General features: G+C 42.7%; 1 protein-coding gene and 1 long non-coding RNA gene across 3 annotated transcripts in view; one reads left to right on the plus strand and one right to left on the minus strand.

Annotated features, from left to right (window-relative positions):
- The window catches only part of FLRT2 (fibronectin leucine rich transmembrane protein 2), a 63,477-nt gene extending 57,156 nt beyond the window's left edge, over nt 1-6,321 (minus strand). The window contains exon 1 of one of the 2 annotated variants that reach the window (XM_086749526.1): nt 6,241-6,321. The gene's annotated coding sequence lies outside the window, so the exon portion shown is untranslated. Of the gene's footprint in view, nt 1-3,109; nt 3,245-6,240 lie in introns of those variants that run through there. The other variant, XM_086749525.1, reaches the window with a different exon arrangement.
- LOC147600515 (uncharacterized) overlaps nt 3,483-26,447 on the plus strand; it is an 82,256-nt gene continuing 59,291 nt past the window's right edge. Inside the window, exons 1-2 of the long non-coding RNA XR_015258754.1 lie at nt 3,483-3,610; nt 26,288-26,381. This is a non-coding gene — a long non-coding RNA (uncharacterized LOC147600515). The remainder of the gene's footprint in view (nt 3,611-26,287; nt 26,382-26,447) is intronic.

Raw genomic sequence — 26,447 nt, forward strand, 5'->3', positions numbered from 1 at the left:
ACAAATTAGTATTGGGAAGCTGGGTTTAATAATCCCCTAAAAGAGACCATCTGTTTATAAAGACCCCTTTTCCTTGATCTCTGACATGTATTCCTAATATAGACACAGCTGGATTTTTTTTTTTTTTTAGATTTTTTAAACACCCTGCTACTATAAAGTCTACTTATAGTATATCTGGTCTGAGTGTTTGTCTCAAGTTTCAGTTATTATGTAAGCACTCAAGGGCAATAAAATTTCACATAGAGTCAGCCTGCTTTAGAGTAAGTACTAAACCATCAAATGAACACAAAAGCAATTCCTTTATTATTGATGCTTAGCACCACCACTTTTTATTTTTCTGATTTTTGCAAATGTTCATAATTTTATCGCTGGAACAGCTGAAATAGACTTAAGAATTCTTTTCAAGTACTTCATACATGTTTGGAACTGGAATTTGGTTTTCTTGTTTTCCTGCTTAAAACACTAGGGAATCACATTGTCCATAATGGATATGACATTGATAACCCGACAAGCTAGGTTATTTGCAGGTGTAAAAGACCAAAACAATTTATAGCCTGTGTTTCCAATCCACTACGGTGAAGAAAAAGGGAAAAAAGCCACCATTGACTACACACTTCTCACAGATAGAGGTCACTAATGGACTGGATTTGAATCCGTCTGGTAAAAGCCTGAAAGTTACATGAAAGTAATCTAGTGAAAAATGAACTCGTTTTGAGATTAAAGAGGCAGCAGAAATGATTAAAAAATAAAGCTCTCACCTTCCTGGAAACAATTTTATCTTAAGTGTGCCCTCTTTCTAGTCATTTAAATATAAAATGCAGTACAGGAAAAGCCTGATAGTGATGCTCATTTGAACTCCTTTTTGTTTTCTTGACTTGGTAAAACTATGTCTCTCTTTCTTTTCTGTGGGAAGGGTAGGGAAGTCAGCCCTAATAACATCCTATATTTTACATACTGCTATTTTTAGCAGTTAAAGGCAAGCACATTCTCGATTCTTGAAGGAAACCATAGCCTATGTAATGCAGATTCCAACTGGGAGGGTGTAGGGTTGCGCAAAGGAGATACGTCTACATCCTAAATCAAACTATCCAGCAGGCCAGGATATAAATGTGACTTTCAACAGTGGCTCAAATTAGATCCAGACTCTCAAAGCCAAACAGATAGCATCACCTTATACAAAATACAGGGTATATGTGTATGAGGGAACCAACTCTTTTAAGAACACTGGGTGCATTCCAGCACCATTTCTTCTTGCTACAGCCTTGGACTTCCGAAAACACTGATGGCTGTTCTCCTCACAGGCAGTTTTACAGACACTGTATTTACACAGTGCTCTGCCTTGCTTTACCTACAGCACTCTAGGCCTATGCTCTCCTACATTTAACTGCCTCGCTACCATATCAGGATAGCGAACAACATAGCAAATAAATAGCAAACCTCCTACAAATAGTAATGACGTTTGAAATCTCTCCTCTCACATAATTTTCTGGATCAACACTAAAATTTTAACATGACTTTTGTCACTTAGAAGTGGCAACTTTTAAATAATATCCGATGATTCTTTTTGATTCTGCAAAGATTATGTTGCAGTGATAACTTTGCATACATTGACTCTTCAAAGGACGAAAGGAAAAAAAAAAGGTGGATAAAGGTATAGGTACAGTACTTTTTAAGTGTTTTGAAAAAAATGCTAGGATGGAATTTTCTCCTGCCAAAAATACATATATCTGAAATTAAGTCATGAATTTCCTCTGAAACTACAAGTACATAAAGGTACACTTGGAAAAAGACTGTGTCAGTGAATAAAGCAAGGAATTAAGCCCATGGAAGTCTGGGGTTTTTTTAAACCCAAGCAGAGAACAATCTCAGCCTCTAAACTGGTATAATTTCCCTGCAAGCGCTGTAAAGTTAGATGCAGTACATAAATCTCTCTTTAACACACACCCGGTCTTTCTGTGCGCTCGTGTGTGTCTGCGTGTGTGTGTGCGCATATCTGCGTGTGCCAGAGGTCTGACTGGCTTTAGTGTCTTTTCCTGCTCGTCACGCAAGGAACCTCTCCCTTTCTATTTAGCCGAGCTCTGCATGGCAAAAAGCAGCATCTAAAGAAATCTAATCAGTACCTTCCACACACAGCACGGGAATTTACACGGATTTGTGCCTTGGATTTATTAGCTTATTGTAAGCCTTAAAACAGATTTCCTCCATTAAAATTAATTAAAAGCTCCTGTTGACTGATTCCCACTCCGATAAGAAGGTAGAGAGTCTTACTCTCTTACCTCCGCTGCTGATTTCTGTATCTTTTATGGGGTTTTATCTCACCCTCTAGAGAGGTTTTTTCAGCTGTTTGACTTCTTTTTGCGATCTGTTCTTTTTCACCCGCCCCGCCGCCCCTACCAGTCTCGGTTATTATTCTTTGCCAGAGACCACCGTCAGGCTCAGCAGGTCTATGAGGGGGCTCCATTGTATTCCGAAGTCCTGGTCCCAATTCTCCCGACCTCGCCCCCACCCTCGCCCTCTCCGGAGGCGGCCGGCGCGGACCTGGCGGACGCTGCCGCCAGGCGCAGCTCGCTGCTCTCCCCCTCCGGTTGCTCTCTGCAGACTCGGCAGCGCCCAGCTAAAGCCGACTGCCTCTTCCGAGTGAGGCTCACCTTCAAAGTTCCCGTTTCCCAAACACGGTCCGGGTTCCCCTGAAGCGGGGGAGGGGAAGCTCGATTCTCCCTTCCCCGCCCGGCGCCGTGCGGCGGCCGCGGTGTGGGGGCCAGGTTCGGTCTGACCCGAGTACTGAAATGCCACCGGGGAGCCGGGACCCCGCTGCAGCTGCCATCTCCGAGTCCGGCTCCTAACCCCACACGCCGGCGTAAAACAACCCCGGGGACCCTCCTAAGGCTCGCCGCCGGCCATTCATAAATTCGTGCGTGCGTGTGCCCGGTGCCGCGCACTGGCAGACGCAGGGCTCTGATGAAGCAGCAGCGATATTTCTGACACACAACCTGACCCCGGCTCCTTAACTTGGCATTCTCGGAAACGGCACGGGGCACCGGGCCTTTCAACCGCCCGGGGCTGGAATTACCAGGAAGGAAAAGAGAGAGAAATGAAATCCCGACTGTACCTGGCGGTGTCTGGGAATCCCTCGCCGGCACCGATCGTAATCCCCCTCCGCGCCTCCGGCTCCCCGCACCAAAAGTTTTTCGCCGCCGCTGCCGGGTGGTGGCCGCCGCCCTCCCCGCCGCTCCCGGCCGGCCCCGCGGGCCCGCTCCCCGCCGGCCGCCGCGTCGGAGGGACCCCCGCGCCTTCCTCCGCCCTTAGGAGGCAGCGGCATCATCCTCCCCCTTCCTCCGCCACCTCCTCCTCCGGCGCGCAGCCCGCGGCTCTGGCATCCCCACCGCGCTTTCTCTCCTCGATCCGCTCGCTCTTCCCCCCGCCGCTCCTCCTTCTCCGGTAAAAAAAAAAAAAAAGCAAACGAGAAGGGACCGCGGGTACGCCTGGTCTTGGGGTTCCTTTCCTTTTTTCCTCTCTTTCTGTCCTCTGGAACTGATGAAGGGATCACACGAGGAGCAGGCACGGAGAGCCAGGACCCTTGGAAGTCGGAGAAGGCATCGGGCACATATATGTGAGTATATGTGCGAGTGCGCCTGGCTGGCTCTCTCCAGGTCCTGCGCCTGCCTTCAGCCGGGATTGCAGGCTGATCTTAGCAGTAATGATGCCTCAGATCTGACTATTCCCTGCTAATGTAAGTCGTGCCTTTTTTTCCTCCCTGCCTGACACCCCAGGGAGATGTTTACAGTAATGAATTCAGTTGATAGCCATCTCTCTCTCTCCCTCTCTCTCTCTCTCCTGGAGTCCCTCCCACATTTCCAGTTTAAAGAATGCTTGGAAGGCAGGGCTGCAACCTAAAGCTTTCCAAGAGGCAAAGTCAGGCTAGGTTTTCTCCCTTTTTTTTTTTCTCCTTTCCCGCTTTTAACCCATTGCTTGCTGAGGGCAGTTTAGCGAGTTCCGTCCCTTTGGACTCGTCCTCCCTCGCGACTCTTAGCGAGGGGAACCAAGTCGGGGTGGGGGCCGTCGGGGGGTGAGGAGTGGGCTGCGCAGCCGCCGGACCCCCGTTCCGCCTCACCGCGGGACCCGCCGGGCCGGGGCTGCGGGAAGGGAGGGTGCGGGTATCGCTGCCCTGGGCGGCGGGGCTGCCTCTGGGGACTCCCGGGGGGTGTTGGAAGGGAAGGCGGGGAGAGAGCCGAAAAACTCCCCGGGCCGGGTCCCTAACTGGGAGATGCCCTCACTAGCAATAATTGCAGCCCTGCTCTCCACCAACATGGCGATATTTCATGTGCAGACAGCGATGAGCCCGCCTCCCCCACCCCCTTCTTTCCCTCTCCTTCCCCTCCTGCGAACTTTTAGGTAGGCAATAGCAGCACGGAATAAATATAACACAGAATAAAAGAAAGTCCAACCCTCAGGGAAGAGACGGACCTCCTTTAGTATTCCGTCTGATTTCCATCATCAGTTAGAAAGACTTTAAAACCGCTGGAGAAACCACCTTCTGCCCTAAAGCGCTAAAAATTCCCCCCTCCCACCCCCGCCCTGCCCATGTCTCCTGCAGCACGTTCAGTGCGTGTGCATGTGTGTGCATCCCGGGCTGCCTGCGCTTGTTTCGGGGTAACCCTTCCCCCGCCGCCCACTTCCCTGCTAAGCTACCGCCTTGCCCTGACGAGTCCACTGAAAGGCAGCACTGTTTAGTACCGAGAAGCGCTTAAGCGGTGGGATGCAGCCGTCAAGGTAGGACGTGGGGTGTGCGAAGAGAATTTCACTCAAACTCCTCCATTAGTAAAGAAAATGCACAACACGCCTTTTGCTGCGAGTTACTTTAAGAGAGGGGCTGGGGAGGGGGGCGGAGGAGAGAAGAGGAAAGCTGATCAATGCCATGTGTCGAGGAAACAGAAAAGGCAACTGAAATGCCTCGGGGTTTGCTTCCCCCTCACCCCGGCTGCTCACTCGCTGGCATTTTCTGCTCAGCCGTACCTCAAAAGCTGAATCACTCGCCTTTATCTCCGCACCTCCTTCGCATGGGGGGGGGGGGGGGGGGCGGCTAAGTTTTTCACGACTTCAGAGGTTTACTAAGCTCTACCGAGGTCCCCGGCGAGGGTCAGCCCGGCCGGGTGTGCTCGGCGCGGGGCCTGCCCCCCCCCCCCCCCCCAACATCCGCCCTGCCCTCCACCCCCTGCCCTCCGACGGGGCTTAGGAGACCCCCAGCGTACAGGTAGCCCCGAGCCTAGCCGTGTAGCCCGCCCGCTCGGAGAAAAGGTTGCGCCCTCACCTACGCGGATGCGCGGAGCCATGGGGGCGGAGGGGGAGGGGGGGGGCGCGAGACGGGGACCGCAGGTAGTACAGCATTTCGCAAGGGACTCGGCGAGGGAAAGGGAGTTGAGGACCAAACTCCGCTCCCCTCCCGGCACCGCTGAGTCGGGGGCCGGGGTCTGCTCTAGGCCCCCGGGATGGAGGGGAGGGAGCCCAGGACCGCCGCAGGGCGCAGGCGGCCAGGAAGGAGTAGGTCTGGCACGGTTCGGACCTGCGGGAGGAGCCTGGACCCCCGCCTCGGAGTCGGGGCTGCTCTGAAGTCGAGTCTCTGCCTGCAGCTCCCAGCTGGTCCCGGGGGATGAAAGGATCAGGAGCCCCGTAGGTTCCAAAGGAGAATGAACAACCTTTTTCAAAGGCTGATCTGGGTCCTTTTTGACTTTTTAAGACCTGCCTTTTTTTTTTTTTCTCTCTTTTTTTTTTTTTTCTCTTTAAGGCTCTGCATACTTTTCAGAGCACTTACTTGCGCATGATTAATATCTCTTTCCCGAAGCTAATGGACAACCGGTGCATTTTCTCGTGAACCGCTTCCCCCCCCCCCGCCCCCAAGTCTTTCTCATCCTCTCTCTACCCGTCCCTTCTTTCTCCACGTCCCCTATATTAGCAACCTGTCGACAACACATAAGGCAAAGCAGACCTTTGTCGATCACAGGCATTTCTGCCCCCTGTGTCCGCAATCACGAAGGAAAGTGGGAATGCTAAAAACTTCTGCATGGCTGCAGGCTGCTGCCCTGCCCCATGGGCTCAGAGAGCTTAGGCGGAATGATGCCTGTCTCCCTCCCTGCCCCTGGCCCCTCAACCAGCCCACACTTCAAATCAGAGAAGGATACTCAAAACACACTTTGGTCAAATCAAGATCGTGTGAATCCAGAAAGGGAGTTAACTAGCCATTACCTGCTCCTGCGGAGGTGGGTCCTCTTCGGTAGGTCACCCAAAGCCCACCGGGTCCGGCAGGTTGAAGGGGGAGAAAGTGACCCAACAGCTGGGCTCCGGCATGGTACCATTTTAAGGATCACCACCAAAGTCTCTGTTTTCCATCGCTGCCAATGGTCACCATCACCCGAGGTTTCTCTCAAGGAAAGGAAGAAGGAAATTTTCTTTCCGAGCTGCTGTCCAGCGGGTCATTTGACCCTGTCACCCACCAATGACACTGAAGAACACTCTGCTAAAGCGGTTAAACGCCTCGTAATTTCCTTTCTTCTCTTTTCCCCCGGCGGCTCCGGCGCAACGCCACGGAGCGATCTTATCGCCGTGTGATCATTATTCACCGGTGACAGCCAGAGATGCAGCGCTCCTAAGCGAGGGTGACAGATTTCAAACGCGGGCTGCTGCGTACTCAGCCTCAGACAGATTCTTCCTCAAACTTTGCCTAGCGGCTTTAACCCCTTGCAGCCCTTTCTCTCGCCCGGGCAGCGAGACCTTAGCCCACGGGGGACTGCTTACTTGAAAGGAAGCGCAGGACGCACGGCTGCTTGGCTGGGGACTTTTTATTACGTGTCATTTTCTATTCTTGGTTATTTTAAGATGAAACAAAGAGCCGCCGGCTCTGGGGAGCAGTTGGAGAGCTGAATACTTCTCCTCTGTGGTTAGGGGCTGGAAAAATCCTCTCGGCAAGGCAGATCTCTTGGGGACTCACCTGTGGTCCCTACTTGTGTCACCGAGTCTGAGATGCAAACTTTCATACGCGTCACATGAATCCCTCTCACGCGCGCAGATACAGAGCTCCTGCACTTTCCTCAGCGTGGCGTGGCTCAAAGTACAGATCCGAAAGTGTGATTTCACTCAGACCTCAGGATTCAGCTCGTTTACAGGTTATTAATAACAGCAGAGAAAGGAGCAAGTGAGAAAGAACCATATTTCCAGGGGAAAAAAAAAAAAAGTCTTTTTCACACATGCACTTTGTAGTTAAAGGAAATATTTACCACCAGCAAACTCCAGCTTGTCAGAACATGTTTCCTCCGTAGCAGAAAAGAGCCTTAAAAATGAGAGAAAAAGGATGTGAAATTCAAAGATGAAATGAAGTGCATGAAAGCTTTCCAAACTCAGTACCAGCAGCCCGGAGCCTGATGTCAAGACAACGCTGTAGCACTCTAACACGAAGATGTAGAGAGGGAAACAAGGAAATTAGCAAACTCCATTGATTTTCTAATATTCATTTATATATATTTTAAGGAAATGTTGTTATTTCTGTCACCCTTCTCTGCCTGTCCTCCCCCCTCCAAAAAAAAAAAAAGAGGGGGACCTCTAACTGCAGCGGAACGACACCCGGAGCCTGGACGTGGGGTGGGCTGCCGGGAGCTCCTTCCAGAGCCCCAGTGGTCACGCAGTAGGAAGAACACAGAGGCAGGTCGGTGCGTGGGAAGGGGAATCTGAGCGCTCTCTTCATTAAATGTTTAAGATAGGGCTGGACAAGGAAAGGGAAGAATCCTACAATAAGAGAAGAGGCAGGAAAAAAAATTCTCCTCCCACCTTGATTTCTAAGTTTCGAATTTAAGCACAACAGGCAAATAAACCTCCTTCGAATAACACCTTCCAGCCCCTCTCCAGGAAAGAAAAAAAAAAAAAAACACCAAAAAAACCCCCACACACAAAAATGCAGACCCTTTAGCCATTGTCTATCTCCTTGTCCTATTTGTAACAGCGGGTGACATAAGTGGAAGAAGAGCTGACCGACACAGGCTCCCCGGGCCGGAGCGCAGCTGCCGCGGGTGCGCGGAGGGGCGCAGAGCGGAACCGCCTGCACGTCCCGCGGCGCCGCCAAGGTGGCAGCAGAGCCCGGCGCTGCGATCCTCGGCGGCCGGCGCCGGAGCCGCAGAGGAGGGAAACTCTTCCCCCCCCAGCTCCGTTTTCACCCTCCGACACACTCTGCTTAAACTGATGCACCCTCCCCACCCCCCTCTTCCTTTTTAATCTCGGTTATAGTCTGATTACTTGGACTTTAAGCAATTCCCCTCCCTCACTATAAATGTGTGAAGCATGTATTTGTTTATTAGCAAACGGCTTTGCATGGTTGAAAGGCTGTAAACTGAAAGGAGAACATGGAAATGTGTTCTCTTTAAATTATCTGTGATCAGACAAGATGGCTAGCCTGGAGTGATGGTCCACTGAGCCATAATACAACCTCAATTATTTTAAAGAGAATGTGAAATGGGGTAACATTAAGAAAGATTATAAAAATTGAAGTGTCTTTTTCATAAGTGTCTTTTTTTTTTTTTTTTCCCCAGCTAGATTGTTAGAATGATTTCTGCAGCTTGCAAGACAGAATGTAAAAAGAGCTGGAAGTAGTTCTGTAACTGGGAAGCTGGTCTAAAACATACTGAATAATCTCAATTTTTGTCATTAATGTCAAATTTCTCTTCAGCCCTTCATGCAGCTGAGAGAAGGGAAAAAAAATCACGAAGTGGATTATTTAAAAATTTGGGAAAATCAGCTTCTTGAAAGAAAAAAGTTCTGAGGAAGGTGCGGGAAGGGAAGGGAAGGAAGAGGGAAGGAAGGGAAGGGAAAGGGAAAGGGAAAGGGAAAGGGAAAGGGAAAGGGAAAGGGAAGGAAAGGAAAGGAAAGGAAAGGAAAGGAAAGGAAAGGAAAGGAAAGGAAAGGAAAGGAAAGGAAAGGAAAGGAAAGGAAAGGAAAGGAAAGGAAAGGAAAGGAAAGGAAAGGAAAGGAAAGGAAAGGAAAGGAAAGGAAAGGAAAGGAAAGGAAAGGAAAGGAAAGGAAAGGAAAGGAAAGGAAAGGAAAGGAAAGGAAAGGAAAGGAAAGGAAAGGAAAGGAAAGGAAAGGAAAGGAAAGGAAAGGAAAGGAAAGGAAAGGGGAGAGGAGAGGGGAGGGGAGGGGAGGGGAGAGGAGGAAAGGGGAAGGGAGGAAAAAGAAAATAGGTGTTTACAATAGCAGAACAATGAGTTATTAAGATATTATTATATTGTGTGGAATTCTAGGTAAGATGAAGGTATGAATGTGTTCCTTTCCACTTTAATGAAACAAATGATGCACTTTAACTAGACCTACGTTAGACTGGGAAACACCCACACTCAACATGTATTTTCTCTGAGCTCTCACTTCTATGGTGAGTTTAAAATGAGAATACCATACTGGTTCTGAAACAGACTTTGGCAGAGTTTGTGATATAACTGAAATGGTAAATTTCTGCCATTTGGGAGAGTAGGAATTAGATTTTTTTTCCAAATAAAATTAATAATAAAACGTAAGTATGCCCTTGGACTGTCCTTGTTTGTTACATTTCTCATCATCTCTTTCTTCCCTCACCCTTTCCCTTCAGCCCACTCTTACCTTCTTTGTTTTTGACTTGTATATGTTGTTAGGTATCACCTTGTAATAGTATGCATAATGCCTTGGGTTGCTGCACTTCATAGCCTTGACCTAGTAGAGGTTCTCCCTTCTTTACTCCAAGGGATTTCTGCATTTAGCTTTTGACAGTATCATGATAAACTATTTCTATGGATTGCCTTTGGCCATCCTTCACTGCCTTGTCCCAGGAGACAGGAATCTAGGAGTCTTATAGATTTTTTTTTTTTTTTTGGTCTTTAAGACTAAGGAGGATGTTCCAAGGTTTTCTCTTTGCAACATCTTTGTCAGGTTGATTTCCAATAAAAACAGGAAATAAGCTGGTAAAAATCTGTTTAAAATCTTTTTTTTTTTCCCTTCCCTTCTGAACACCTTACAGACTCATGTTAAATTTTGTTAAAATCAAAATAGATTTACCCAGACGCCATCTGATAGACATGTTTGAAATAGATAGATAAATAGGTAAGACAAGAAGACTGGCCTTGAAAACAATATTGAAACAATAAAAACTATATTTTTCTGACTACATTTTGTGACCAAAGTAAACTATGATAAATTCCATCACATATTGTGCCATCTCATTTTAAGCAAAAAGTCTGTAGGGAAGACAAAATTCTATGTATAAATTGCTGGTTGCTCACCTTAATTTTCATACTGAAAACAGATGCACAAATACAGATTAATCCAGCCAACAATTAATTGCATCTGATGAAATTTAGGTAATTTAAATGGCTAAATCATAATGGACGTAAGAATCTGACAGTCATTAAATATTGTTATGCATTGGTTCTTTGTATTTTTTCAGGTATGCAAAAGGCAAGGGAAAAATAGAATAACGAGAAAAACAACTGTCTGAAAACAACACATGTAAGAAAAAAAAAGAAAAGTTCATTTATAATTGACCCAGCTATTTACCATGGTGGGAGTGGAAAGCTTAAGTAAAACCTTGTGAATAGCATAAAAATGGCCCACGTAAGTTGTTTCTTTAACATTTTCTAAGCAAAATCATTAAGGTCCTTCTCATTGTCATAGCTAGCTTTTAAAATAAAGGAATATTTTTCATCTTTGGTTCTGTAGTGAACCTTTATGTTTCTGGAAGAAAAAAATCCACACACTTCTGTCAAACATATTCTAGCTGCACTATGTAGAATTGAAACATCACCTCAATGAAAGTCACACGGCATTCAATAAGTTGCCCCTTATGCATTCATCACTCTTCTTTTATTCTAAGTGGAGAGTGCTAGAAGGCAGACTATCAATCTGCTCTAGAAAAAGCATCACTTTCTGTTCACAAGGCCATCTGCCCTATCTCCCAAGAGACTTCAAGAGCTCACTCGTTCTAATTTTCAACTGATTAAAAAACCAGATTCATTTGTACCTTCCTATACGCAGGTTCAGCAAGCTAAAATCATTCTTTTACTTTTGTCTCTGTTGAGTCCATTTCTGTAACTTTTTTGTGTTTTCAATGAGATGGTTACAATTATGGAAGAGTCCCTCTAAGTGATCTAAGAGGATTCAGTTTTCTTTCAGCTCAGTAAATGCAAATGGACAGATTTTAGAATTATGAGGATTTATAAAAGCTGGATAGGAGAAAATTATTTTAAAACAATTAGCCTGGTGAAAGTCTCTCAATATTATTTAAACAGATAACATTAAAAAATTGCTGTAATTTATAATATTGACCCCAGGGCTCATAGTACGGCTCTTTTAGTTTTATAGCTGCTCGGTTTCCATGGAGCACTTTATGCAAGACTAGCAAACTTTGTTCTACAGTGTTTTAAAAAACCTTCAGCTCTGTCTGACAACTGTTGTTAACTCTCATTCGGTTCCGGTATAAGCTAATTATATGTAACAGAATACAAAGAAGAATGTAGATTTCCTATTTAAATTCATTGATTTTTTCTTTTTCTGGTTTAATCCCTTGATTATGATAAAGAGGTAATGCCATTTTGTGAAGCCTTTTCTAAACCTTTGTGTTTGTTTATTTTAGAACATATTGTTGTAAAAGGGATAGGTGAAAAGGAAAATTGGTTTCAATTACCTAAAGAAGAAGGTATAAAGCCATTACCCTGACCATCAAGGTCAAGAATCAGAGGCTACATGATTACACCTCCAAACTCAGAAATAAATGAGTGATAATCTTTGCATGCTGCTGCACCAGAAGGTCCCCTTTCCAGGAGCTATGACTAGAGGGCAGAAAAGTATGTCACCATGGTACAGACTGATCACCTGAAAGGAAAGCAAAAAATAAAAACCCCAGGCAGAATGACTGGGCAGATGGTATCTGTTTTGAATCCTGATAAATTGGCAGTAAGCTTTGAGGTCTTTGAGAGGATTTTGAGGCAGTGAAAATATCTTGTGAAACCATTTGTCTTGCTCTTCAGCACTGCAAAGCACCCACGTCAGGGATTTGTGGACTGAGGGGGATAGGAAGGTTGTCACAGCAGTCAACAGCCCTTCATCAGTTTTGAAACGTAGGGCAGCAGCTTAATTTTGTTCAGTCCTAAACTTTTTCTTAAGATCTAGTAAAAGAGAGCTTATGCCACTTCAATAATCTCTTTATGAACAGGAAGGCATTGCCTTTTAGACTAAGGGGAAGTGTTGTTAGAAGGAACAAGGATCTCTGATGAGATCTGCTGGATCAGTGAAAGGTTCAGTGTCCATCCGGGTAACAGTGGCCTGCTGGCAAAGAAATAGAAGGGATGTGCTTTAATGAGGGATGTGTGCTATGTGGAAGCAGAAATGCATTGCTGAAAGGTATGAGGCTACTTACTACACTGATACTATGAAGAATATTTAGTCACTAGTACCTGTAGATTTTTTCTTAATTTCATTCCCATACAATAGCAGAGCTGAGAAAGATTCTAAATTTATTTCTCCAATGGGACACTGAAGGAACCTTCTGCTGAGAAAACTCATCTACAAAATTGCACCAGGATTGGAAATTTAGGGTGAGTTGAATTCAGCTAAGGGTCGATGTTAGGAAATTCCACTCCTCTCAGTTTTCCATTTTGCAGTCTTTGCAATTCTCAAGACCTTGAACAGTCCCTAGGGAATGACCTATATTGGCTTTGTATGTACTATATTCAGTCAGCCTATGAGAGAGCGCTGATCATTTTGTATAACGAAAACAGCTGTATGTGAAAGTAGTAGCACATGGGAAGGTTTTCCTGGATCATAGACATACATTTTTTTTTAAATTATCTTAAAGATTTAATAATTAAGTAGTTGTGATCTGCTGCTTCTTTTCTTTTTACTCAAACAGATCCTTCCTCAATTCATTATGAGTTTTCTTTTCAGTTCATTCTGCTTACTTGGTGGTAATAAATTTCACTTCAAATCAACCGTGGCCTTATTTAGTTAAAAACACCACACATACAATGTCCTAGGTGGAGTAGTTATGAAGAAGAGTCAGGAATATACCCCCAGGATAGATTGAACTTTTTACTTGCTTCATAAAATGATCTTGCTTTCTGTGCCTCAGGCAAAAAGAATGCTAAGAAGTTAAGCTATTCTTTTGGTAGGTTTAGAGAAGGCAGTAAAATCCTCCCTTAAGAGAAGGAAGAAGCTTGAGTGTGTAATAGTTTATTGGTGACTTTTAGCGAGTCCAAACAAAATGAGTTAGGGAAGGGAGAGTTTTCAGGATTTGACTCATGCAGTTTACTTTTGAAGCATAGATGGTTGTCAGCATTTGTTCAGCAGCGGGACAGATTTCTGCAAGCTCAGAGACAAGCTGAGTTTTCACTATAGGAACATCTTTGGAGTTTGTTTCATGGGTTTGCTCAACACATTTTGCCTCAACTACTATTAAACTAAATAGGCAATTTATGTACTTCCATTGTTGTTGTTGGATTTCTCTGGTCTCTGACTTGTTGGCTATTGAACATTGTTATGGCCATGGCATTCTCACGATTACTGGTTTATTGCTGGACTTACAGTCAGGGAGCAGCAAGAGCAAGATTACTCCACAAGGGAGGATGACCTGGAAGCTGAAGGTGACCACAGGCAGAGGCAGTGCCCTCAGCCAGTCCTGCAGCAGGAAGGTAGGGTGGGCAGAGCAGGGTGCTGGGGATAGGGTCCGTTAACAGTCCCAAACATGGCTGGGTGGAGGATCAGGCTAAGGATGCACCCAGAACCGGAGACAGGGCTGGAAAGAAGGCAATCACATATGTCCAAAGTCCATCCAGAAGACAGGACTGGAGACCTGCGCACCTCTAGCAGTGATCAGACCCAGTCTGGTTGCCAGCCCCAAGCTGACGTGAAGCCCCTGCACCAGAGCAGAGGGTGTGTGGGGCCTCTTAGGGGAGGGTGGACCCACTCAGTGCCTATGGGTGCCCCCAGGACTCTGACATTTATGATATTAACCATCATCAACTGCATACCTGACTTACTAAAAACATGTAATACTTCATTAATACATACTTCATGTAATGCTTCATTAATACTCTCTCAAGGGCCATTTCATAAGCTTACAGACTCCAGCTCTTTTCTCAGACAATGGATGATTTTACCAGTCTGTACTGGATAGTCTATTACATTACATATTTGAAATATATGATATTTCATCTACATGTGAGAAAACTTCTAAGCTCATTGAAAATAGTACCAGTGCTTCACTTTTCTTAGTCTTTCTCATTGTTGTACATGAGATTTGACAGTCTCACAGAGGAGATGCACTATTACCATTTTGAACAACCGTGTCATGATTTTACTTGCAATTGATGATAAGATGGCAGAGCTAACTTCTAGAGTAAGGCGATTGTTTGAGACACTCAGACTTTTGCAGTTACCTAAACTAAAGTGTTTAAGCACCTGTTGCTTAAAGCTCTTTGTTGTGCTCCTGCAGGTACTTTTTGCACAACAGTTATTACTGAGACGTATTCTTGTATCTTTGCAGTTGACAGCAAAAGATGTATTAGCACTGACCAGGGTCAATTTTCAGCTTCCTTTTTTATGCCAGGCTGTAAACTGGTAACTATCAGAAGTTGCTGCCAGTATAAGAAAGCTCTTCCTGTTGAGGGAAAATGAGGAAAGAGATGGGCAGACAGCTGGAGAAGGTAACAACTTTAACACCAGCCCTGCTTGTTCCCCCACTGCAAATGAGTCAATAGTCACAGCTCTAATCTAAAGGGGAAAAAAAAAACCCTCTAACTTTCAAGAACACAAATCCTCAAACTAGAAAAAAACACAAAAAAAGCCAACAAACCCATCAACCAACCAATACAAAGCAAGTCAATAAGATAATTACCGTAAAAAAGAAATTCCTAATCAATATTGGTTTACATTTCCACATCATGTTGTAGATTGCTATCATGATTTCCACTAGAAATGCAGGTTTTGAACCTCATGATTTTCAATTGTGTGACTGAGAAAGGTTTGGAGCTAGCAGTTCTGGTTTTATCTCACTTCTTGTTACTACTAAGGTTGCATTTACGCATTTAGAATCATAGAATCATAGAATGGTTAGGGTTGGCAGGGACCTTCAAAGGTCATCTAGTCCAACCCCCCTGCAAGGAGCAGGGACATCCCCAACTAGATCAGGTTGCTCAGAGCCTCATCCAGCCTGGCCTTGAACGTTTCCAGGGATGGGGCCTCCACCACCTCTCTGGGCAACCTGTTCCAGTGTTCTATAACTCGCATTGTAAAAAATTTTTTCCTAATTTCCAATCTAAATCTACCCCCCTCTATTTTAAAAACATTACTCCTTGTCCTATCGCAACAGGCCCTACTGAACAGCCTCTCCCCATCTTTCTTGTAGGCCCCCTTGAGGTACTGGAAGACTGCTATCAGGTCTCCCCGGAGCCTCCTCTTCTGCAGGCTGAACAGCCCCAACTCTCTCAGCCTGTCCTCATAAGAGAGGTGCTCCAGCCCTTTTATCATCTTTGTGGCCCTCCTCTGGACCTTCTCCAACTGGTGTTGGGGGCTCCAGAACTGGACACAGTACTCCAGGTGGGGTCTCACCAGGGCAGAGTAGAGGAGGAGAATCACCTCCCTCAACCTGCTGGCCACGCTTCTCTTGATGCAGCCCAGGATGCGGTTGGCCTTCTGGGCTGCAAGGGCGCATTGCCGGCTCATGTTGAGCTTCTCGTCCATCAGCACTGCCAAGTCCTTCTCCTCAGGGCTGCTCTCAATCCATTCCCCGCCCAGCCTGTATTTGTGCCTGGGATTGCCACGACTCAGGTGCAGGACCTTGCACTTGGCCTGGTTGAACTTCATGAGGTTTGCACGGGCCCACCTCTCCAGCCTGTCAAGGTCCCTCTGGATGGTATCCCTCCCTTCCAGCGTGTCGACGGCACCACACAGCTTTACGTATTTTGGGATATTTGTTTTGCGTTGTTGTTTTTTTTTTTTTCTTTCCATATTCTAAACTGTACAGGCCTACTGAATCATGTTTGTGCCATGTGATATCTAGGCTAAGGGGCTTGTTATAATACCTGTGCACTCTTCATTGCCCATATCCTCAGGGGCTGGTCTACTGTCAGTTACCTTATGCTTTCATAGAATTTATTTTACTTAGCTAGGCTTATTGTAGATTGGCAGGATATAATATGAAGAAATTTATAATCTCCTAGGAAATCTGAGCTTGGACATATGGGAGTAGATCCTATGGGAATATCTCTTTTGTAGCTGTCCAAAAAGAGGGCATGAAATTGCTTCCTGTGGATGTGGTTACTATTACAAGCCTGGAGTTCTATACTTCTGAGAGATAAATGGACAAAAAATGTCTTCTGCTTTTGCAGGGCAAACTTTATGGAGTCAGATCACACTGACTGCACAACATTGATGCCATGAATCAAAGAACTGGTATAGCTATGCCAACGCCGTGCTACTTCTGGCCATGCCGTTGTTTGACACTTTAGAGAAATGTGCAAAAACTTAATAAACCACCTGGACAATTGTTCAAGTTATGTATCTTGATTAAAAAAGTTATGGATGAAGAAGCAGAAATCAGGGAAACTGATGATCTTTTTCTAGTTGAGTGCTCAGATAGACACTTTATATTTAACATTACATGAAGAAGCTCTCTTTTGTTTCTCACTACTTTTCTAAATGCTTATGTTTTTCGAAGCATGCGCATATTAATCCACAGACATACATGATTGGACTATTAAGACTTATTAAATGCATTGATTTGTCTTTCTTCTTTCTCTTTCTTATCAGTCATTAATGATGCACAATGACTTGTCTCCCAAATTTTTCATCTGTTTTCATCTACAGTCGTCATATTTTATCTCGAACAAAGAGTAGTCTTGTGCCATGAAGGCTCATCAAAGTCATAATTACATTTCATTTGTCTGCATTGAACTGTCTGTCATCTTTTAGCATTTTGAATGCTCTATATGTCTTCCTGCACTTGTCTACATTCTTCCTCATTATTTACTCCTCCTCGACCATCCATTACTGATTGCTAGCTGCTTTCTGCTTTTAATTTTTTTAATTACCAGCTGTGTTTGTAACCTTCGAGCAGTTTCAGCCTGGAAATATTGGTAAAGCTTTTTTCCACGTTTAGCAAGTGTTCATATTCTTAACACTAATGTTTGTCTACAAGACCAATGTGCCAAGGCAAGGCAGGATAAATCTTAGGATTCGAGTTCTGTTATACCCCACAGCTGTCTACATACTTTTTCCTAGCCTATCTTTTGTGCTCTGGATGCTGTTCTTGACATAGCCTAAAACTCAAAAGCCACACAGATTCCTTGTTTTAAGTAATTTATTTTGTGATGTAAAGTTTTCAGTTGATAATTACTACAGTGGTGGACAGGAGGGAGTAAGGACTGTTACTCACAGCTTTCATTTCTTCTTGGTTTTATTATGCATCCTGTTTTATTTAATTAAAATATTTCCTTAGTTTTTTCTTCTCATGTAACTGCTTATGCTTGTCTTTGAAAACTTTTTCTTCTTATTTCATCAATCATTACATCTTGTTTTAAAAAAGCGTACATGTTATCAGCAAAACTGTCTTTTTGCATATATGCAATATCTAGCAAAGTTGGGTCCCGAAAGGTGATTTGCAACTTAGACGAAGAACCCAAATTTCAAATATCTGCTTTGAATAAAATAAATGTCAGAAACATTAATTATGAGCTGCACAGGTACTGCCTTCTGTATCTGTAAAATGGGACAACAGAGCATAATTTCCTTCACAAGGAAATCCCTCTCATGAATAGGTAAAGGTTATCAGGTTCCTGTAGAAGGAGAAAACATTATATACTTTATGGTTCAGATTCTTAACTGATGTGCATTGGTATAACTTAAATGGAGTCAATGGAAGTATGGTAGTTTATATAAAAGGAAAACATGAATCTGCATGGGTTTTTTAATTTGTTTTTGCTTTTAACAGAGATTCAGGCAGATCTAATGGTGGTATCATTACATCATTTAAGCTGGTTTCAGAGGCCTATGAATTTTATTTACTTGAGTTCAGGTGCTATTTATTGCTTATTTTTTAGTGCTTAGTAATTCTTTACACTAGAAATAGGAACAGGCCACAAGAAATCTACTCAGGCTCAGTTTAATTTCATATTTCTCTGTAATTCATTTTTCCTACTTTCACTAAAAGAGAAATTGCTAATCGTGTGTGCAAACTGCTAAATACCATTAAAAAGAGCAGAAGCCATCATAAAAGTGAAAAATACTTCACCAGCCTTCTTAACTTTTTATATACTGGTTTAATTTCAATTAATTTTGTGAATACCAGGAATACTTTATATATTTATACACTCTGTACTGTTAAAATAAGCAAAACAATCTTTAACAGATGTTATATTTTTAAAGTAGCAATGTAATGATCTAAGAGGTCTATGTAGCATTATTAGAATATACCTAATTTAATTTTAAAATGTTTGTGTTAAGCTAGTAAGTTTTAACTGAGAAAGAATTTATAGCTTAGAAAGATAACCAAACTCTTGGTAATCCATCATGATGGCTAAGTGTTTTCAATGCTGATTATACTTTTGAGTTTGTCTATCTTGCATTTTCAGCCATTGGTCTCTGCCTCTGATTATACATAACTTTATTCATGCAACTACTTATAAATAATAATCAAATGACATATGAACCTTCTTAAGCAAAATGGATTCAGCTGCTTAACTCTCTTAAGTAAAGAAATATCTTTTTCCTCTTTTCCACTCTTTTGTTGGTTACCGGTGCCTTGTCAGCTACAGCATCACCCACCCACACATCCCAGCTGCCACTATGTCATTTTGCATCCAAAACAGCAAAATGCATCACCTGTTATCAATACTGCCACTCATTCTCAATAAACAATCAAGAAATAGGTGCTTATCCAAGACTCCTGGCAGCTATCAGTGTTTGAAAGATTGAGGAATTATATTTCTAGTCTATGTCCTGATCTTCTTCAGTATAGAGCATAACATGGCTCTGGAGAAACTTCTGATCTTCCACTAGAAACAATTAGTCACATAATGGGAATGGAAGAAGTTTGTGCTATTGTTTAGCACATTTCCAACTGCAGCAGCCAGAAGGACCTCCATTCTCCTGGACATCAGGGTCATAGACAGGACTTTACCTCTGACTGCCCATGTCCTCTGCTTCTCTGTTGCTCTGTCGCAATTTCTGTCAGTTTTTTTTTTTGTCCAAGCTTGCTTGTTCTTGCCATTTAATTTGCCTTGCTAAATGTTATAGCACATTCAAGCCTTTTGACTGACTCTTCTTTACTGCCATTTAATCACCTTTGCTAGCTTTCACCTCCTTTCTGCCAATGACTGCTCCGCTGCTGCCACTTGTGTAATTGAGGTTGCTATTTTGTTCATCTATGCTGAGGTATGCCATGGATTAACTAGTTCTAACTATTAGCTTTTAACTTTGACTTATTTATTGCTTCAAAGGTTGTAACTCTTCTCATCCTGCCTGCTTTTCTCTTCTTATACTCCTTTTCCCTCCTTCTTTCCCCTACTCTTTCATTTCTTAACTTCCCTTTATCTTACCCCAGAATCTCAAGCCCTAAATCACTAAGTGCAATGTAATAAGCACAAGTGACTGTGCTGTTATAACTTACAAAAGAAAATGAAAAAGGATCATGGAAAACGCCCCAGTTAATCTCTGCTCCTGTATTTTATACAGCCATTTTCAGCACTGCAGGACAGATAGCAAATGCTAGCAACTTTCAATTTTGCCCCAACTTGCCTACAGACGAAGACAATACAAAGTGGAAGATGAAATGGCCACACCCCACAGACATGCATATCTTCTAGAAGTGACATATTCTTACTCTTTTTTTCTTCTTTTTCCTCCCCACAAACTATATCTTCCCTTAAAATTTTCTCCTCCTGTGTACCACCAGTGTTCTGTTGTATCTAACACAGCATGTGGTATACCAGGGACCACCATGGTCTTCGTTCTCAGTTCTGCTTAGCAATGGCAGGTGAAAGTGAAAACTCCTTTCCAGCTTACAGAACTGACAGCATCATTTAAAACTACAGTCCACTTGACTGGTTATTACTGCAGCCTCTCCATCTAACAGTAACTGCTCAAATTCAGTGTTTTTTGGCTCTTCTACTCCTGTCACACTACTGCCAGAAAAGTTTATGAAGGGAACTGGCCTGAGAGGGCTATCAGCTAAAGAGATGTTGAGCCAGAGGCAGAATCTGACTATATTCGGGAACTTGTGGCACAATTCCTGATCAAGAAGAGGGCTTCCTGCTCTATGGAGTTGCTGAGAGCCTTCTTCATGAACCAAATTAAGGGGAAAGAACTTTTCACTGGAATGGGTCCAGCAGTGTTTTACGTTACATATCCTATGTCCTTCCCTGTCTTCTGATAACAAAAAGTCTACACTGCAGCTGAAACTTAATAGATACCTTCTGGTCATCCACCAGAGCACAAAAGCATTCTGGGAAAAAAAAAAGAAGGATATGACCTGTTTTACATTTTAGGAATACAGTCGCTATATTTTGGTCATGTGTGGAAGGAGGATTATGAGTGCCTTCTAAAATGAGACAACCCTCACTATTGTAATCCAAATACTGTATCTGGCTTATATTGTATTTTCTGCATGTCTGTGACCTCTCTCTCCTCATCAGCTTCTCCTTCCAGGGTGAAAGAGTGACAAGATGGCTAGTGGCACCACACTTGATTTGAAAGCTATTAACAGAATGAATGCCCTAAAGAAAAAGATGCAGGAAACAGTCTATCATTTACGCTATTCATGCAACCTTCAGTGGAAGTGTGAGAGGAAGGCTGAAAGGGAAATCAAAGACATGAAAACTAAAAAGTGTGAGGTGGGGATGGAGGAAAATTTGGGAGCAGTGAATATCTGAAGGCTGTTTTGTATTAATTTAGATTCAGTGTATTGTTAATCAGCAGCCTACCATTTAATTTATTTTTTTTTTGGTTCAGATGTACTTCTCAAACCATGAAACAACAGGACAAACCAACCCCTTTTCAGTGTTAAATGCAAATGAAGGTTGTTTGCTTTATTACATTTTGCAACACAATATTTTCTGAAAATAATTTTTCATGAATTCTTTCTAGCATAGGCAGGGATCTTCACCCATTCATATGTATAGTGTACAATTCATATGTACACAAATAAATACATTTGTATAGTCAGGGATCTTCCTATACTGGAACAACCTTTAAGCCAAATTCTACATTTATAAAACTTGTCTCTTCATATTATCCCAGTGTGTTTAGATTAAGCAAGTCTCCAGGTTTCTAATAAAAGATCAGACACTCTCCCTTCCCACCCGGCACAGCCTGTACATCTGGGAGATGATTTTGGAAGTGCTAAGAGGAAAGATCACTTCCTGGCATGCGTCCTACTTCAGCTGAACATGGTATCATGCTTTTTTTCAAGTGCTTACCTGGTGTTAGTGCTCTGCAAAGGGATCCCCTCACCACAAGACTGTCTCCCGCTCAGATTAGTGGAAATTGTCAAATTATATGTCAGCCCTTTACCAATCCCAAATCCAGCTGCACAGTGGTGAAAGAGCAATGCCTTTGTTAAGCCAGTGTGAATCACAGAGCATCTACTCTGGATGTCTTGCTCAGTGGTGAATCACAGAATGCTGGGAGGGGAAGGAGTATCTTTGTATTGTCACAATGGAAAATCCTCCTCTCCTATCTTCTCGGAAGACAATGATTAGCTGAAGGTAAACCTTCACAGACTCCAGTCTTTCAGAAGAACCCATACAAGTCACGAGTCATCATGGATAACAGTAAATGCTTTGCTGTGTTGAAACCTCAAACACTTCAAGTTTTCTTGCAGGCTCCAAACTCTTAAGTCATAAAAATGACATCAGTCATTTGATTGCCTGCTTGCTTTCCCCCTGTGTTTTGTTTCTAACTGAAAAGCAGAAGTTATTTTCACAGCAATTGATGATCTCATCTCCTAAAACCTGGAAAGGTCTTACAAATGATGTTGCAAAGATTTGATATTTTCTCAGGGATGACCAAAGCTGTGCTGTTTCCTTCCCTTTCCAATTCTGGATTTCTGTAAAGTAGGCAGGAGTTATTCTCACTGATTTAATCCACAGTTTCAGTAATAACTGTTACAAAGTAGATCACAGATGTTCTGCATCCTCCACATCTCAGAAAAGAGTTTACAATGATAGCAACTGTATTAGGTACTATTTTTTAGATCTCATAAAAACATGCAGATGAGCACAGCATGCCAATATTTTTTGGCACTGGTAAGTGAAAAGTTGAATTATGAACAAGTTGCTGCTGTGGTTTCAGCAGATCCAGTGATTAATTGTGTACCTGCTGGAAGTTTGTGCGCATTTCTGGAGGTTTGTAGCAATATTCAAGTTTAGCATTGTTTTTCATAGGTACACTTGACTTGCAGCTCAAGAGTAAATAGAATTTTTAAAAATGTAAAATATATAATATGGGCAAATAGAAGAATATCATTATGTGACTGGAGATGTATTTACACAATGTAGAATAATGGTTCCAGAGAAAGTTTTCTGGCCTATTATGTGAAGAAAATGCATTTCTTAAAGCATTCTATTAACACTTTCATAGTATTATGGGAGAAATGGGCTAATTACTAGTAATGATGTTTAAACGAGTTTCCTGTGTGTATTTACCTAGAAGACTCACGCTGCTTGATAGGAATTTTCAGCAATTACTATCTAACCTCCTAAATAATGTCCCCTTTAATTTGAATGGAAAAGAAATAGGCTGGAAAGTCATAAGCAAGGCTTTACTTTAATTTAATTTACTTACTTAACTAAAGATAAACAAAATTTTAAGACAGCTCACACTTAAAAAAACCTGAACACAACAAACCCAAAGAGAATGAGATATATTTAGTAGAAATTCAGTGAGACAGAGATCTAAGACCAGAGATCACAAAGATTTGTGAAATATGTTTCCGATGGACAGAGATATTAAGAAGGGCATGACCAATATGTACAGCTTGGCTGGCACAAATGCCTTTAACAGTCATTCCAAAATGTGCTGTGACTGGAATAGCTTATTTTCCTTGGTGGGAAAGTAGCATGAACCAGAGGAGGAAAAGTAGGGTTTATTCAGAATGATGTGTAATAACTCTAGTAGTACCTTGTACAAGTGCTAGAGAGGTATATGGGCCTTAATGAGACAACACACCCAGGACATCTCTTCCAGGGGCTTCATTTCCGCTGTTACCATAGTACTGCTTTACTGTGGTTCAACACATTGCTGGAAGCAGGTTCAACTCATTGTCAGATGAACTTGGTAATGACTTTGTCCTATCAGACCTTGAAAACATCCAAGGATGGAGACTGTACAAACTCTCTGGGCAACCTATTTCATGTTGACTGCTCTCGTAGGGAGAAAGTTTTTGTGTATATAATGTGAACTACTCTTCTTTCAGTTTATGTTTCTTGTCTCTTATCCTCCCACCACATGTCACTGTGAAGAGGCTGTCTCTGTCTTCTCCACGCCCTCTGTGTACATGTTAGGTCACTCCAAGGCCACCTTCTTCTCCGGTGGAACAAGCCCTGGTCCCTCAATCTCTCTTCACAGGGCAAGTGATTCAGCACCAAATGATGTTGGTGTCCCCTGCAAAACTCACTACTCTTTATCAAAGTCTTTACTGTGTGGAGTGAGCCCAAACTGGACAAAGTAATCTTGTAGTGGTCTGATGAACAGCATGTAAATGGGAATAAATACCTCTCTTGATTTCCTAAATGTGCTCTGTTCCTGTTCCTGTTCCTGCAGCTCAGGATGCAGCTGACCCTTGCTGTTGTGGGTGCACACTGCTGGGTCATGCTCAGTTTGCTGCCCACTGACCCCCAGGACATTTTTGGCAGAACTGTCTGCAACCAGTCCACTCCCAGCCTGTAACACTGCAAGAGACTCTGCTTCCCATGTGCAGGACTTTACATTTGTCTTTGCTGAATTTGATCAGGCTCCTGTTGGCCCCATTCTTTCAGCGGGTCCGAGTCCCTCCACCCTCAACAATATCAACTATCCCCTACAGTGCCCACCTTCTTGGTGGCACCTGCAAACTTGCAGAAAGAGGACTTCATCACCTCCTTCAGGTTATTGTTAGAGGTGCTAAACAGGACAAATATGTATGCAACATTTGTATTTCAATAATTCAAGCAGTTCATTGGGTCTTTCTGGTTTTGAGACTCACAAAGTCTGTCTCCAAACCGTTCTTAACGCTGATCAGTTGAAGTGATTTGAACTAAGGGTAAATTGATGAGCTGTGTTATAACACCAGAAAATACTGTTATTTCAATGAAAATGTTGTCCGAATGAAGACTGAAAGATTGTGTGGTTCATAATATTAGGCAGGCTTTCAACAAAGGGACTTGAAGAAAATCTCTAGTTCAGCAAATGCATAAAAGCGAGTCTTTTGAATTTCATAGTTGTACATTGTGGTGCTGGCAGGGTGAGCTTGGTGTATAATTATTATTTCTAAGAATGGATTCTATTAAAATTAAAAGAAAATATCTTTGTGAGGAAATAGGAGCTCTAAAATGTGAGTGCTGCATTCTACGGATTGTCATTATTTTGAAGGCTTAAAATAAATAAATGTTTCCAGAAGCAAACACAGGCTATTCAGATGCCAAACTTTTGTTTTCGTAAGTGTCCCTTTGAATGCATTGAATCCAGCATTTAGCACTTGGCATCTAATTAATTTGTTATCAGGGAGGAAGTCACAGAGCGATGCAATTCCCCATTCTCGTAAGTACCAGAATCTGGTTTTAGAACTGTGGAGGCAGAGCACTAATAATAACAGGTTTCTCAGCTTAAATACTATTTCCCTTCCAGCTCCACATCATACCTTAAAGAAACCCTCCCCCAAGCTCAGGGAAAAAAAAAAAAAAAACAACCAAAAACAAATCCCAAAAAACCCTCTCCTTAGCAAAATATAACCCTCAGGATTTTTTTTCCATTAGTAAAGTAAATCACATTGTTCTTTTATTCTGCTTTGAGAAACTTCATTCTCAGTACATTTTTAAGTTAATGAGGAAAATATTCTGGGGAAGATGAACCAAGGAGTTTGCATTATCTTCTATAACTAGACTTCCAAGAGACCAATTAATTTTAACTGGAATGATGGAGGGACAGTTCTGTTATTCACCTTTTCAAAGTGCAGAACAGGCCTAGCTTTTACTGGGTAGGCTCATCAAATTTACATCACCATTTAATTAAATATTTGTAGCAATAATTGACCTCAGGAGTAAGTCATCTGGTAATAAATAGATCCCACTGTTTCTAAATAGTGTTTTACTGACTCTGAGATGCTATTCATAGCCTGGTAGCTTTACCACAAACCTCATCAGCAATTTACTTAAATGCATATTCCATTGTAAAATTGTCAGTGAATGGAGTTTAATAAAAGAGATTTCAGCTCATGGCCCAAAACAGAAAATAACATGCATTTCTCTGAAACTTTTATTTTCAGGGACAAATCAAAACTGAGATAGGAAAAAAACCCAGACCTCAGACAAACAACCAAAACCCTGATTTATTTAGTGCCTTCATATTTTTCTGGTTTTTTTTTATCCTGCTTAAATAATTGCTTAAAGAATGTTGTGCATATTTCAAATTGAGTTCAATAATGTTTCAAGTGAAAAGGCAGGAGCCTTTTATTAGTTTTGATGAAATACAGTGATAACCTCGTGAAACCAAGATGGACATGCATTTAATGTCCTCCCTCTTCCAAACTATCGATTTATTACTCTGCTTTTGTTTAAAACCTATGAGCTAAGTTCAGAGGTGATGCATAAAGTGTGTAATTTAGAGTCCTTTATGCTCAGTTAGACATCTTAAGACCTACTTACATTCACTTACTAGAGTATAAGTCAGGGAAATGAAGTGTAAATTGATGTCATTTACATGTGGAGGAGCTGAAAGAGTGAGAAGGTATTACCTATAGGAGGGAATAGATTTTTACAAGCACTTTCTAGTATTTAGCTGATTTTCTTGCTACACCTCTGTACCCCTGAGTAAACACATTTGCATTTGTCTGCTTAAGCTCCTGTGCATTCAGTGAGACTTTCTGGGTCAAAGTCACTGATGATACGTAAGAAATCTGATAGAAGTTGTGTACTGAGGAGTGACTATGAGGTTTATAAATACGTAAGTAAAGGCTGTGGTTCACATTCTTCTTTGTAGTTAACTGCAAACCCAGCAGTTTTGTAGTTACTCGTAATGGCTGAAGATTTTTTCCTCTCAGGTGCTTGCTCTGCCTTCTGTTGGGAAGATTTTTACATCCAATGCGCCCTGCACGTTGTGCCCTGGTGCCTGTTTGACAAGCTGGCAGGTAAGAGGTAAGCTCCGTCATGTTTTCTGTCGGATAAGAACATGCACCTGGCAGCTACCACGTTGCTGTAATT

Source organism: Chlamydotis macqueenii, chromosome 5 (genome assembly GCF_036417535.1).
Source record: "Chlamydotis macqueenii isolate bChlMac1 chromosome 5, bChlMac1.mat, whole genome shotgun sequence".
In the NCBI taxonomy this organism is placed as follows: domain Eukaryota; kingdom Metazoa; phylum Chordata; class Aves; order Otidiformes; family Otididae; genus Chlamydotis; species Chlamydotis macqueenii.